We start from the raw sequence: 17,058 nt of genomic DNA, 5'->3' as shown, positions 1-17,058 counted from the left end.
TATCTATCTATCTATAATTTTTATATATTATATATATACCTATAATACATGCATGTTATCGCCTCACAAATCCTTTAACCCCGGGGGAAGATATAAGCCTTTAAAACTGTCCATCCGTCCGTCCGTCCTCTTTCATATCGGAGTCTCTTATCTCTGCCCGTCAAAACTATCTCTCTCTCTCTCACTCTCTCTTACTTTCTATATTACTCTTTTTTGCACTTTCACTCTTCCTGTCTCTCTCTCTCTCTCTCTCTCTCTCTCTCTCTCTCTCTCTCTCTCCTTCTCTCTCTGTGTCCTTTTCTATCGGACTTGCTTTTCTTTTACAAAGTGTAGTTTGTTGTAAAACCTGTGCTCAAGTGCTTATTTTAAATTTACCTGAGTAAAATAAAAAAAAAACAATATATGATTTTTGATAATTAGTGCTACCCAACTTTAGTGGAAAACAGAAAAGTTTATTTAAAATTTTTCAGGTAAAAAAATGATTATTATAAACTTTTACATTGTTTGCTCTTTTATAGTTACTATCAACTAGGCTCCTGGTATCTAGGGGCTCTGTATTAAAAGGGGTCGGGAGGAAGCAAAACTAAAGTCTAAAACCATCTCAAGACTTAGATATGAAGATAAAAAAGTCTAAAACAATACTGGACCTATGTGAAGCTTCCATAAAACTGAGAATTCAATTGGTTCATTATTAAAACTTGATTCTAGGTTTACCACAGATATTATACATATATTTTTCAGTAGTGGTTTTTAAATACATCCCCCTCCCAATTTGTCTCGCCGTGGGGTTTTTAGCCCGATTTTTAAATATGCTACGGTAAATGTACATACAATATTCTTTCTAAATGACAAATTTCAACATTTTCTATAGTAAAGTAACAAATCATTAAAAAAACAGACTATGTTTGGATGTAAATCATTTTTTTTATTTAAAGCCTAAATTTGTTTTATTGTAAACTAATAATTAAATATTATTATATATTTATTCCAACTTGTTTTAATGATTTAATAAACATTTAGTATCATTTTATTTTACGATTCTATAAAACCAATAAGCAATAAATAAAATAAGGTATGAAGTATAATGGTTGCTATCCAGGATTAATTGTAATGTAATTTGTACTAAAAAATATCTGACCTAAAAAGTAAATGTGTAGCACTGAACTAAACAAAAAATAGGTTCAAAGTAGTTAAATGTGACGAAAAGCATTTCTGAACCTAAATTGTGTATTTATTATTAATGAATCAAAAAGAATTTATTCAACTGACGAAACTTAGAAGAAAAAAAGTTTAATTTGATTCTCAGTGGTATTCATATATTGATAGGAACTATAAAATCATCATCCTTATATAATATTTTAAAACTTATAAATTCTTAATAAAAAAAATGTTGAGCTTACATTTATTTACCTTTATATACAAATACATAAGTGTCAAAATAAACTTTCCAAATAAATATACTTATATACATGTGTATTACTATCTTTTATCAGATTCAAATTCCTACCATCTGTCTGCTTACATTTACTTTCTTGATCAGGCCTTCAAAACCTAAGACACTTCCAAGCTGGACCCGTCTCAAGCCATTCCTACCTCATAAATTACAGAACCATTTTGCCGGCTTCCCTTACCTACATTATTCTATTAGTCAGAGGTTTTGAACCTTGGAGACCTGCTGCGGATATCTATAGTATTATAGTCCTTTCATTGTTGATGCAGACAGGTTTTTTAAAAATCCGTCCATCCTTTCTGTCTGCCGCGTTAGAGATTTACTTGGAAATGATTTTAAAAATCTACGGCCCTAAACCGATTTTAAAACAACGGTTTCAACGCCAGTTGGTAATAATCTAAAAATAATCGAGATTGGATTGCAACAAATTCAAAGCATAAATTGTATTTTTAAATGATTATGGCATTGAAATTTTAGCAAAATACATATAATTGACAGAGGTATTCTCTAACATAGGCTTCTTTCTGTAGCAGAGACTGCAATCTGAAGAGTAGCTGAGTGAATAATAATAAATCAATAGCTTCCTTAAATATCTATTTGAGAATGGATATAGGATATACGTGGATATATTGACATGGGAAAATTATTCGTCAATTTAGCTTGTAAAGTGGGCCTCATTTATTGGTCAGTTCGTTCATCCAGTAGGAGGAGATTTGGTAAGAGGAGTGGATAGAGGGTATCGTTATTTTAGCCAGCTAATAGTATCACTTTATAAGAGTACATGAAAATCTGTTGCAACATCCAATATATTAATATAACGATTTTTTGAGACGAACAATAAATTTTCTTTTTATTTTTATCTCTTATAAACCTTATCTGTTTGTTGAGTGTTGGAAAATTGATCTGAAATTTATATTTTTTATATTCTTTTATTAAAAACTAGCGGCTACCCTACTTAATCGAGGGGGGGGGGGTAAGATCCCTTCGTAAAACTACGTATGTTAAAATATCTTCATCTACAATAAGCATCAATATCAGACACGTGAGTATAAAGAAAAGGTTTTTAGATATTCATATATTAGCTAATTATTGCAGAAAAACTTTCTTTTTCATTAACTACATAGAGTTGAAAATTTAATTTGTAAGGTTATATTTCTTTCAAACTAAAGTTTTATTAGCCCAATGTACAAACTTATTGAAAATATAACCTGCAAAAACCTATGTTGAAAAATATTTAAAACTTACGTTTTTATTAGTGACTTGTTGCTTCGCACCTAGCCACTAGAAAAGGGTGTGGAAGGTTAAGAAAATAGCCTAAACAACCCTAAGGTATTTATTTAAGCTTCCCTGAAGCGTACAAACAATTCAGACCGGATTTTCCGAGATCTTTAGCGTCAAACAAAAACCTTACTACTTTATATAATAGGATATATTAAGATAGATATATAAATCTAATAGATTTTAACAAGGACAATTTTGTCCGTCAGCAGAGTAACAAAAACATGATTTTATTAAAGTCAATTTTTGCACAGTTGATTTGACCATTTAGTTTCAAGTCATCAATTTATCTAATATAATATTCGTAAGAGCAAAAAAAATCTTTTAGTAATTTCGCAGAAAGGTTGGGATGCTAATATTATATGATGTTAAAAATTCTGTGAGATTAACAGAAACATATGTAATATGTAAATTAAATTAAAATTTTTTCTCTAAAATATGAGCAGCAAAATGCATTTTATTTTCATCTATAAAAAACAGAACTAGGTAGCCGCAAAAGCTGAATATTCTCTCACTTTAAGAAAAGCTGCATACCAGCTCTCTGCATTTTTGCAGCCGCGAATGCTTATTAAATTTGATAATTTCAGCCGAAGCAATCTGTGAGAAAAGAATAGGCAGTTTTTTTATTTTTGAACACGATATCCCTAAATTCGGCGAATACGAATACGGTTAAAAATGCTTATTTTGTAAATATTAAAAGTTGAATCAAGCCAAGGACTAAGTTTGAAACATCTCATTTTACCCCACTCAAATTTAAAACACATTAGATACACCCCCCCCCCCCCCATCTCAAACCACTGAAAACCCTTATCCCCCCTCTCCCTTCAAAATAAAAGCTTGAACGTCCCTGAGTACCAGTAGGGATATTTCCTGCACAGCTCAAATCAATTAGTCTGGCGGTACATAGGACCTTACTGGACAGACGGATGGACGTTGCTCTACTAGGCAAAATAATTTTTAATTGGCTAGATAGGTGATTTGTGCTTCCCAGGAGTAAAAGGTAGTTTAGGTTAAATGTTCACCCCGTGGAATCAAAAGTTACAAGTAAACAAGGATAACGAATTCATAAATCTCTGGCATCAAACGGCAAAACAAAGAACATGAACACTTAAGTAAAAACTTAATTAAAAGAACATTATAATTGTGCATACATATATAAACTTGTTGCAAAATTGCATAAATACGTACAGATCCTAATTTTAGCAAAGTTTTGCTTTGAAAAATAAAACAAAATATATGTACAACTATACTTATGCTGTATGCTAATTTTATCATAGTAAATCATCATTAACGACTTTGCTTAATTGTAAACAGCGATAAAGAAATCCTTGCTGGGCTGAAGTTTTAAGTTACATTTGGATATAACAAACCTTAATTGGGTTGTGTACAACCACTGCACCGGTGTACAAAATTTTACACCAATAATTTCAAACAGCATAAAGGGTCCTTTATGGGAGAGTGTATCAATATATCGTCCATTTTCCAATGCCGTAATAGCCATAATGTCCACGAACTGTTAATTGAACACATAAGATATTTATTGCATCGTCTTATAAACAGCTTTCCGCAGATATAACCAGCTCTAATCCAGCTGATATTTATCGGTTTCGTAGTAATACTGGAAAAATAATCAGTGATATTATTATATGATACACACTAGAAAAGGAAGTACTAGTTTTTAAAGGCGAAGCTTTTCTATAATTAGGGTAGGTCCGTCCGTCCGTCCGTCCGTCGGTACGTCCGTCCGTCCGAGATAGATAGCTTAATTTAATTAATAGCTATTCGTTAATTTAGGTATGTTAGAATTGTCCTATCGATTTCAAACTTTGCATGATGATTCCTGTAGTAGTTAGGTACGATTTATAAAGCGTAGCAACTCTATAATCATTACCAGAATGTCCGTATGTCCATTTGGAACATGTTGATTTTTCTACCTTTTGAACAACAAGTTTTCATGTGATAAAATCATCCGACTTGTCAACTTATATATTTATATTTTTTATATTCAGTTCTGACACTCTACAAATATTGTTCGTCTGTCATACCGTTTCAGAGCTTTGCTTTTATGGATGTTGTCATCCTTGTTTAAGGAAAAGTTTCAGATAAAGAGGAGGAAACGATAACGTTTATCAAAAGTCTAGATTAAGTTTAGGTTCAAATATTTTAATACATGTAAATACCTAGTTTTTAAATGCGTAGCTTCTCTATAAGTGTAGCAGCTATACAAGAGTCTAGTCACTTTTATAACACAAAATATTCTATAGGAACGTCCAAGCTTTTTATTTTGAGGGGGGAAAGTAAGAAGTTTCAATGTGTTGAGGGGGGCAATTTAATGTATTTTTTTTATTTAGTGAGTAAAATATAGGGTTTAAAGTTTGAGAGTGGGATTCACCCATCTATCTCCACCCTGGACGTCTATGATACTTTAATATGTAAAATTTTCGATAGAGCTGTTATTGTACCAACAAAAGAGTTAAGTTATAAGGCATTATTAGAATTGCGTCAGTAGTAACCGCTTGTATAATAATGAAGTAACATTTTTTTGTTTCTGCAGGGTTTTATCGTATCGAATTCAAAATTCATTTTATAGAATAATTGACAAATATCTGTTTTGTATAACAACTTCTAACAATTTCGTCCTTGGTAATTTTTAAGTCAAAATTGATAGCATAGCAACCTTTCTTTTAATTCAATTTAGTCATAGCTAGTAAAAAGATTTTACCCAATATCTTACATAAGTTTAGGAACAAAACATAACAAGAGCGTCAATATACAGGGTGGGGCAAATAAGACCGGACATTTTTCAAACGACCATAGCTCCAAAACTACTTAACCAATCAGGACGTTTGACCCCACTATAAAAAGCTTAGGTAATAACCTTTTTGCCCATAAAAATCTTTGGTTGATGAAGAACGTGTACTCCGAGCTGGACGCGCATATGTTCAGCAAGGCGGATTCCGAGTGCGCCCGTACAATACCCTGGGTTCTCGACTATGGCCTACTAAATCTGATCTCAGTCTATCTATAGATGAGATAGACATTTATAAAACTTGCTGGAGTTACTCTTAGATACATAAGTAAGAAACTAGAAAAGACTAGAGCTCTCTATCCCAGCTGGCTTGGCCGTAGTACTCCGGCAAAGTGAAACGTGGCAGATTTTGTCATGCCAAAAACGTCTAAAATCTTGAATATTTCTCGGTTCTTGACTTCAGGGACCCATATGGAACTTGTTTTAGACTATGGGTTGCGCTGATAACCCGTACTAAATCTTCATGCCATTTCCAAAAAGGTATAGGACGTTGTTATAGCTCAATTGTGGTCCAAATGAGAGCCGCCGTGTCGAAGGTTAGCTTAAAAGATGGGTGAATTTGGATCCTGCAGTTACTCACTCCCAAAGGAGATGTGGCCTCCCAGCAGCCCCTATCTTAATCTAATGTACTATTGGGCCTGGGGCTACTTTGAAGCATGCAACAATAGACATGCCCATACCACAAAGACCTCCCTCATATCCATTATTAAGGAGAACTTCGCCAGCTTGGACAGGGACACGGTGATCATGGACTGCGGGCGGTTCAGGGGGCGGGTAGAGGCGGTGATTGGGGCTGGCAGCGATTTTATTGAATAATCTAATAGTCTTATACCCAATTTGCTTCCCAGTTTTTGAAATTTAATAAAATCTTTAAAATTGACGATTTTATATTCATTTGATTGAAAAATATAGTTTGTCCGGTCTTATTTGCCCCACCCTGTAAATGAAAAAAATCAAAACAAATTAGATTTAAAAAAACATATTGTATAAAAGCAATATTTCTAGGTTTACTTATAAAAACTTTAACAATATGTCACGAAATTAGTACAATAACAATCCCGTTCAAACCAACGGTACCAGGGACGTCCAAGGATGGGGGGGGGGGGGGTAAAGGGGTGACCCCCCCCCCAAATAAGAAAGTTTGGACGTCCTTGAAAGGTACTTTCCCTTAAAGTTCCTTTTCAGCACAAATACTACCCCAACCCCACCCCATCCTTATTTTTAAAATAAATTGAATAGGGTAAAGGGTAGTTTTTATCTTAACCTAACTTCTAGTAATAAAACAATAAGACACAAAACTTCTGCATCCCCCCCCCCCCCGTATTGAAAATTCATTTTAAAAAACATAGAGGGGTTGAATAAAGCACTTTGAGGAATAACGCCGAAAAACCCACCCTACGAATCTTATAAGTAGCTACGCTACTAGAATAAATGAGAAAAAACTTTGTTAATTATTATTCTTGTTAAAAAATGACTTTCCCATGTTTGTGACTAAATGTGAGTATTTTCAACACATACTCAATTACTTCTCTACACGTACTTGTCTGTCTGTCCGTCTGTCTATCTGTATGTAATTGTTTGTTCGTCTGTGTGTATTTTAGAATATATGATTATGTATCTTAGTTAAACAGTTAGAGCCACGAAACCGTTTTTGTAGGTTCTACTGACAAAATGCATTTTTCTTACCATAAACTTTTAGAAAATTCCTATACACCCCTATGGATTATAAATTTTTAAGACCTGACTTCCCCTTTTTAGTTCACACCCCTCAGGAAAATCCCTGTTCACGCATCTATATAAGAATGACAAGATATATTTATAATAAGTTCAAGTTGTGAAATAAAACTAAGATTATTAATTATAATAATTCAACAGACTAAGTAGTAAACATTGATACATTTGCGGCTCTAACTCTTAAAGTTTAAGAGAGTGAGAAAAAAAAACTTTAAGAAAGCATTTTAAGGCGACAAGTATTAAAAATGAACCTACTTAAAAGGGCACGCAGCATAATTAACAAAAAAATTATTTTATTAAATCAATGGGTGCCTCAACAATAGTGCGGCTATACTGGCAGCTACGACCATAAAGCTGAACTTTCTTTTAGTAGATGTAAGGCTTTCACTTGTCAAAATAAACAGCAGCCGAATTTAGCTGCGGCTGCCGAGCCTTGCTTTACACTGTATATTTTACACTAACTTTACATCATATCACAAACTACATGAAACTTGCAAAAAATCTAATTAAAATTTAGGTGTATTATATATTTATTAAATTAAGTATGGATAGCACTAAGGAAAATACTCTAAAAATACGCATTTGATTGAAATGCGTAGAGACGCACTCTGAATATATAAAAACTTTGTTTCTAAATATTTAAAAAGAAAAATTTCTATAATATATTTACTTTTATAATAATGGACATATTGTAACTTCGATCGTACACCAGATTTTCATGTTCTTTTATAAAGTGAGCTGGCTAAAATGACAATCCCTCCCTCCACCCCCTTTATCCCGTTTACTCTCCTCCTACTGAATAGAAAGAACTGACCAATAAATGAAAAAGGAAATAACAACCTAAATTTACGATAATTTTTTCCCTTTCCACGTATACCTATTATTAAACCATTTTTATCCTATATTATATTTACATGTATTATTATGTGTATAATGAGCATAACAGGGATATTGTACTCTAGAAGTATGTATACAGAAAATAGGATATAGGATTTACGTGGATATATATTTACAGAGGCAAACTTGTCGTCAACTTATCTTGTTATTATAGACCTCATATATTGGTCAGTTCGTTCATTAATTAGGAGGGGAGGGGATGGGGGTAAAGTGGGTGGACTGGGGGTATTTTATCCGGCTACGAGTATTACTTTATCAGGGTACATAAAAATCTGGTGCAACATCCAAGTATTAATGTGTCGATTATACCAAATTATATTGTTAAATAAAACATAAAAAATTGTTTCATTGACATAATAACCCACAAAGTTATATATATATCAACTTTTTCTTGAAGGTTTTATTTTTTTAAGCGAATAGGGAGATCTAATTATAATTTTAAAAAAGATACATATTATATTGTTACACTAGCAGGTATAACTTAGACTTATTGGCGGATACCGAGCCCTGGATTATCTTAATCTTTAGTAGGAACCCTAACAAAATAAAAGGAAATAAGTTTTCTGAATAATCCTTTGAAGAAAAAAAAACTGATCCGAAATCCCTGCAAGTTGGCAATAGTTGTATACTGATCACATCAAAATCTACATAATCTTTTATTCGGATCTATCACAAATATATGCTGTAATCACTTTTTAGTACACTCTAACAAATAATTCCTGCATATAAAATGCACTAGAATAGATATTGTTTTGGTATAAATCTAACTATTTTAAAATCTTCCTATTGAAAAAATATTATATTAACCCAGGGGATCTAAAAGGAAAAGTCAATGGATGATAAATTGATGTACATCCCAAATGATGATACACAAAATTATCCATTCTGTAAATTACAATTAGTAGTTGAAACTTTTAAATACTCAACTTAATGAACAAACCAATCAAAATTCATTAAAAGCCCCCAAAGTTGTCAAGCCAACAAATAAGAAATATGTAATTTTAAAACTTTGGGGACTAGTTTATAGTAATAAACAGCCCAATATCCGCTTCCTTCCTTACATTAACCTGAAAACTATTCAAAAAGTAAACATTCATTCCAGTGCAGTGTACATGAATGCCTTATTACCTTAATATAGGTATATAAAAATATTTCAATCAAGAACAATAAAATCCCCCCAAAAAAATAGCCTGCAAAATTTATTTTTATTTTGCAGTTTTTTGTATAATCGTAGCTTTTTGTATGAAATCTTTTTTGTTTCTAGTAAAATCTCGGAAATTGCTTGTACAACGAATTATTTTATAGTATTTAAAAAGAAGAATTGGGAGGGGTTAGAAGTTGCCTCTGCAACCCTCTTGACCTTATTTATTTCAATATAAAGATTTTTAGATTATAATGATGGTCCCTTTAATAGCTGCTGTAATTTAAAAAGATAAACGCCAAAACAATGCAAAGACAAGACTAAATTAGGTTTCTCTGTAAGCTGCCGGCTAGGAGCTTGATATGTTAAAAATTTTGGATCAGCTTCCAATATTTTCTTTTACATATGGTAAGAAATTTAAAACAAGACTAAGTTGTAATTTATTTCAATCTTTGATACTATGGTTAAAGTTGAAAAATTAGTTCCAAAATCATAAAAAACACGAATTTGCTGTTTTTAACACTAAAATTAGCAATTCATAATAAATTCATATTATCCCAAACTTCTCTAACTGTTCAGTGTAATGAAATGAACTGTTATTATTTAAAACCCGACTTCCAAAATTGTTAACACAAAAGTACGGGTTTTAAATCAATCAAGAAGTTTGAGCAGCTGGGGTAAGACGACGGAAACAAAAATGTAATAAATACATGCTGAGTATAGCTAAGAATATATCTTTTGAACTTTAACCAAAAAGAAAATCGAAAAATGAGCAAATGTTAAACATTTTTTTATGATAGGTTATTACCTGAAAAATAGTAAAAAAAATCATTATGAAAGCCATAATATGCTTACCTAAAAGGTCAGAAATTTCCTGTCAACTGTTTCAGAGCTCTTAGTGTACAGAAGAATTTATTACTTTTTTTTCTACAATGAAATTTTTTGAATGAATGAATTGGTTTAAAGCTGTCTAAAGTTAGCTAAAGAGAAGCTATGCTATTTAAAAAGCTAAGCAAAGTTTTGCAACTTGGATGTATCCTTTAAGATTGAAAAGTGTGGCTGAAATTTGATTTATGTTCTAACACAAGAGTTCATCTTATTACGTTGAGAGCGTCAATTTTTGCTTTAGTTTCTGCAGGAGTGATTGCTGTTAGTAAAAAAATATTAAGCTATTTCTTTAAGGTTTATAAATATTATGTCACTTTATGATTCTATATTTGTTTTTTTAAATAATCTTGGAAACCTGACAGGATTAGTTCTTTATCTATTTTATCAAATAAAAATGTTAAACAGAAACTCTCAAACGATTAGAATTGAGAAGGCTTGAATAAAGCGAAATATATTTTCTACTAAGAAGGTTGTTCTTGTTGTGTAGTATCGCTCTAGCAGCGCGTTTTTTGAGACAAATAAAAAAAATGTTCAATAATTTAAACAACATTTTTTGGCAAAATGAAATGTATAATGTTTTTTTTTAATCTTTGCATAAACATGACATTTACACTTTTGTTACTAATAAAATTATGGAGTAGCTTTTTTTAGAGGAGGGGGTGAGGTGTAAAATGAATTTTTGTTTTCAATGGTTTTGAGAGATAATCTAATACATTTTAAAATTTGTTGGGGGGGGGGGGGGGGGAGATCGGTCAACACCCCTTAAATACCTTAAATCAAATGTTAAAAATCACTTGATGTCGCTGTTTGAAATTATTTCAATGTTTTATTGGTCTTTTTCATATTTTATCATATACTTATGAATATAAAAATTTTTGTTTAATTACAAAAGTGTAATCTATTTATACATACATTAAAATAAGATTATCTGATTCGTTACTTGCAGATGCTGCCTACTTTAAGTACAATCTTTAAATTCCCATTGAGACAAATCTTAAGTGATTTCTTTGATTATATTTGCTAGAAATGCTTTTCTCTCTCTTGCTCTCTCTCTCTCTCTCTCTCTATCTATCTATCTCTCTCTCTCTCCTCTCTATCTCTCTCTCCTCTCTATCTCTCTCTCGCTCGCTCGCTCTCTCTCTCTCTCTCTCTCTCTCTCTCTCTCTCTCTCTCTCTCCCTCTCTCTCTCTCTCATCCTTTTCCTCTTTCCCTTAAATAGATAAGTACAGATGAATCAATTTCAAGCAAATATCAATTCATCTAAAATTGTCAGCATTTTTATAACATCTTTTTTTTGCAGAGACTAACTTTTTTCATTGAATTTTGTTGTTCTATGACAAAAATGGTCTTCCTGATAAAGGAGAATGTACATAGGGGGTTAAAGAGGTGATTAGCACCCACTTTTTCCCACCAAAAAGAATTTGGCACCTTCAAAAGTTTTTTAGGGGGAGGCATTATTGAGCAAATTATCAAATCGTTAAAGATATCCAAATTAACAGACAAATGAAAATCTTATGACTTCTAGCAAGTTTAAAATAGTTATTTGCGATTTATTTAATTATCTTAAAAGTGAAGATTTTTGCATATGAGGCATATGCAAAAATAATTTTAATCATAGTACTTTATCTTCTTTTCTTTTTAATAAAATGTCATATTATTTGAGAGGCAACGTTATGTAAGTCCCTTTGATAAATATTTGTTTTAACTTATTTGGACTTGTCAGAATCATGGTAATGAAATAATATCATATTATACTTTTAATTTATGTCCATGTTATCTTCCTTGTTGGATACAGTTTTATAGGTGTGAAACAAGAGATACAAGTTTTATCAGATAAAATAAGATGACCCTGCAATACAGCTAATCTAATATCAAGAATAATTATGTTCATATGTAGCACAGCATTTACAAGATAGATTACAGTGTTTCTTTTTGTAAACTAGGGGTTATCAAATTCTTGATAAAGCTATAAATTCTAGTCAAATCTTACATGAATTTTTTAAAATCCATCTCTAAACTAAGGCTGAATTTTAGCCGACAGGACAAGCCCCAATTACATAGTCACTATGTACGAAAGTGATGTTGTCACCGAGAGAAAAAAAACTCTGGAACATTAGGGGATAAGTTAACTGACGAGAAATGATATACGACCCCAATTATGAAAAAATAAAGAACCCCTCATGCAGATTTCAATTAGTTGTGGAGAAATTTGGACACTGCTAGTTTGTACAACCCAAAATTGTAAGCTAAATGACAGAACACGCTTTTAAAAATTGCTAGTTAAATTTGCAATCCAATGTCCACTCCCTGCCTGTAAAAACTAAAGTGTTGAGTTAAGAATACGTTGATTGATTGGGAGACAAAAACTGCCAAAACTAAAATAAAAAAAGTGATTTGAATAAAATGTAACAGGTTAAAAGATATTAAAATGACACTAATATTTGCGTTTTGTGAAATTGTTATACCAACAATAAATGTATATGTATAAGTATAGATGTATAACCTACATAACTACCAGGCCCAAGGGGTAGGGAACTTTTTGTCTGCTAGCAAATATTTCCAAAGCTATTGGATGGTTTTCAAAGATCCAGTTGAAAGTCAGCCCAGGGTCACCACCCCTTGGGTAGAGTTACATATAGCTCGTGTCCCATCTATTCTTTTGCTTTAATACAGCACCTGTAATTATGGTATTCTGATCAAACAGCGCAGTGCATGTACGTAACAGTCTCGCAATATTTTCAATTTAATTATTTCATCCTTAAATTTCAAATTTAAGTTAAATATGAAAATCCTAAATTTAAAATAAAGTGCAACTTAAGTTATAAAACTGAATTTCTTTAAATTTTAGACAATGAATGTAAAATTCTAAAAAAAAGGTTGCTTTATGATTAGGTTATATATGTTTTCCAAGGAAGAGAGGGGACAAGGGACTGTTTATTATACAGGTCCCCATAGTTTTTTTATTCGTTAGCGAACAAATTTGGGGACTATTATTGAATTTTAATTAGTTGGGTCATTATGTTGAGTAACTTTTCCATTCACTAATTTTAATCTACAGAAGAGGTAATTTTATGTATCATCATTGGCGATGTACATCAATTTATCGGCCATTGTCTTATCCCTTTAGATCCCTGATATTATTATCCACTCTTCAACTACAAATGGATAAAAACTTCTTGAAATTGCGGGAATTTAACTTGCCGTATATTTAAATTGTCATAAATTTGCAGGTTCTTTGGTTCAGAGGCATTATGTTCAAAAACTTATTTTAACTAATACAATCATTTAATATTTGTGTGTTTAGTTCTAATGTTAAAATCCAATTCTCCTTATTTTCAAAAATACCTACACGCTTTTCCTACTGTTTAGCTACTTCAGTTCAATGGAAGGGAAATCTTGAATTGAAATATTATTAATTCTGAATTAGGAATTCAGCCCGCTAAGAAAAGAGAAAAGGAGTGTTGGTAAATTAACTTTAACCACCATCGGGAGCTCAATACATCCACCCTCCCCCCTTTACATTATTTTACATCCTATCTTTTGTTTCCAGTAGTTTAGGTTAGGTTAAGTAAAGTTCCAAAGAGCCCTGATATTTTGGGTACTGCAGGGACTAGAATAAAGTTTTTTAAATTAAAGGGGGGATATCTGGCCCAATAGCCGGTTAATACACTCACCTGGTATGTTTGTGTTTTATATAAAGATTTATCAAACTAACTCAAAACTAAATATTGGAAAAATAGAAATCTTTATAAAACAAAGTTCTCATTGTTCTTTTTCTTTCAAGCATTATCTTTCTGCATATTTTTCTTCAAAATTAAACTTTTTTTTATCAATTCTTAAGAATAAGATATCTAAATCAAAAATTAATAAACATTATGAATCGAAGGAAATGGGATTTATAAAAAAATTTCAAAATATATCTGAACCTATATTAAATAGATGAAATATAAAATAACACATCAGCTTTTCAAACACTTTGTCTAAGTCTAACTTACAGGAATTACATTATTAATGTTAATTTTATAATCTGCAAAAATTAAAAGATGTAAAAATCATGGATTTTCCAGTATGGTCGATTAATTTCCTGTGGATCAGACCGGTACTCATACATACTGAAAAATCATGTATAGGTTCGAATTCCATAAATAAGTATTGAATTAAAAATAAGAAAATTAATACCAGTTCTTAGCCCTGTCCTACGGCCCCTCGAGTCTAACAAAACTGGTTTTACTGTTATAATTTTTCATTGTTACAACCACAGAAAGATGTCTATAATACGATGCGATATAACTATTCTAGTATTAAGATTTTTACAAATTAAATGGCGATTGTCAGATATTTTACATCTTGGGCAAGGAAGAAGTGTTAAATTTGTTAGCTTAATTCATTATCAAAGCCTAACTAAAGTCGTAAAACTTTTTTTCTATTATGAATCTTATTATTTTAGAAAGTTATAAAATAAGCTGTCCTAAATTTTAGTCAAGATTTAATACGAGAGTAGCTATTTTAAAATTATAGTCCAATAGTTTGTTTGGTCATCTTAGAATTTTCAATTTGTGAGCTTCGCTTTTGTGGATGTTATCATCTACTAATAATAAGGACATTGGGACAAAAAAATTTACTGTTAATAATCTCTCTTTCATGCAGAGAATCCTTTACGTGACTTTGTAAACCATTATAAAATTTACTTTAAAACTTTTTAAAATAATCGATTAATAAAAAGATTAATTCAGTTGTAAAATTATCAATTAGCACAATTAGATAAAAAAATACTCCATTTTCTATAGTCCATCTTTTGTCAAAACATCTTTTCATATTATTCTATTCACTTTTTGTTAGCTCTTAAGTAAACAAAAGCATTAATTTATTTGGATGATTTTAGGTTTCTTCAGAATCGTTTGTCTTTACACAATTTTTTTTTGAATATCCATCATGAATTTATTTATTTTTCTACATGCATTGAACAATAGATATTGAATACAATAGAAAGACATCAAATCAGGTTCATTTCAGCGGAATTAAACCCGGTACTCTACCATACTAAAAAAATATTCAATATTGAATGGTGGGTTTTAGATTTTTTTTGGAAAATAAATTTATAAAGACATGTCAAAACTTTTAGTTCTTTTTTAGAGCAGATTAGATTAATGATTTAATAATTTAAACTAGTTGTAATCCCATCCTCTACTGGGATGAAGTATGGTAAATACAAAGTAGAATGATGTCTGTCCGTCCGTCTGTCCCTTAAGATCTCGGTAACCACTGAACCGATCGGAAACTACTCTTCAGGGAATATACCTGCTGGTCCTGTGGTAGTTTTAGGCTATTTTCTTGAGGGGTGGGACACCTCCATCCCCCCAAAAAAACAAAAAATCCCCACCCAATTTTTTTTATTTTTTTAAAGAAGTTTTACAATTATTGCGAATATTGCGAATTCGCCATTTATTCGTGAAAATTTGCAATCCATTCGCATTTTTTTCGGCTGGGTAGGTAATAGAAGATGTAATTATACCTCTTGGGGCAAAGCCCCTAGAAGCTAAGGGCGAAATCTCTAGTATATTATAATGTATTCATAAAATAAAGTAACAGGATGTCTATTTGTCTATCTGTTTGTTTGTCTGTACCGAAGGATCTCGCTAACCGCTGAACCGATCGGGTTCTCCTTAAAAGGGTAGCTTCTCATAGGTCCCGGGAAGGTTTATAACTATTTTGGAGGAGGGTACCACCACCCTCCCAAGAGAAATCAAATAAAAATCAAAAAAAATTTAAATATTCGTAGAGACTTGAATGCAACATAGAAATCGCACAATTTTTAAAAACTTTTTCTTTTAAAATTGGCCGTTGGAATTAAACTCCACTCTTCTCAAGTTACCCTAGAGGCCTCTGGGGGCGTAGCAACTAGTACTTTATATAACACAATTAGGTAGATTTTACAGCCTTCTTAAGGTTTTCAAGAAAGTATCATTACGTATAACAAAATCCTATTTTTAACAACATTATCATTTATTTAATTATATTTCTAAATATTAGATTTTTAATTAAATTCAACAACTTATATCAAATTTATCTTGAAGATATCTACTTAAAAACCTCTAGTTTGAAATATTATAAATTAGACATTTTAATTAATGCATAACAAACCAAATCCTATGAAATTTCTTGGACTAGCTTAATAGTATAGTATAAAGGAATACGTAAAGAGTAATTTGGAATAATTTCATAATAGGGGGGGGGGGGGGGGGTTAAAATATATCGTCCAATGTCATAACCCTGTCAAAGTCATACAATTTGTTAGGATATAAAATTAGTTTTATGTTAAATTAAATACTTTGCTGAAGTCAAACTGATTTTAAATAATGTTGTTTTTTTTTAGCAACGCAGTACTTATAGGAAGGGTAAATTCCTTTGTCAGTTTAACTCTAGGCAAGTTAGAAATAATTTATGAATTTAAAACTTTGAAGGGTTTTAAATAATCTGCAAGTATAAAGTATCAAATCTATAATGGTTGCTAAAAAGTGCGAATGTCCATTATATTCATATTGAGTTTTTACCATATTTTGCTTCTAATTTTAATGTCATAAGATTGTCTTATTAACTATACTTAAAATAGTGAATCCTATATCGACTATGAACAATGCTATAAGCATCCTTAAATTTCAGTCACAAATGACACGTCAATAGAACATCTTACAATTTTTTCAAAGGGGCAACTTCGAATATTTGTTTACATTTCTAAATAATATTTTTTGTAATAGAAAAATACACGGCGATAATGTAGAAAAGAGATTATACACAAAAAAAGTAGGAATATATTTCGGTCAGCTACATCTAATCCTTGCCAACCTTCTAAGGTCCTTGTTG

At 31.3% G+C, this 17,058-nt stretch overlaps 1 protein-coding gene across 1 annotated transcript in view; it reads left to right on the top strand.

Annotated features, from left to right (window-relative positions):
* The first annotated feature begins 334 nt into the window (after nt 1-334).
* The window catches only part of LOC145318300 (orexin receptor type 2-like), an 84,861-nt gene continuing 68,137 nt past the window's right edge, over nt 335-17,058 (top strand). The window contains exon 1 of the mRNA XM_080159610.1: nt 335-470. The gene's annotated coding sequence lies outside the window, so the exon portion shown is untranslated. The remainder of the gene's footprint in view (nt 471-17,058) is intronic.

The sequence above is a fragment of the Acartia tonsa genome, chromosome 4 (genome assembly GCF_053477335.1).
Source record: "Acartia tonsa isolate MP-2025a chromosome 4, ASM5347733v1, whole genome shotgun sequence".
NCBI lineage: Eukaryota > Metazoa > Arthropoda > Copepoda > Calanoida > Acartiidae > Acartia > Acartia tonsa.
This window is presented reverse-complemented; position numbering and strand designations above follow the sequence as displayed.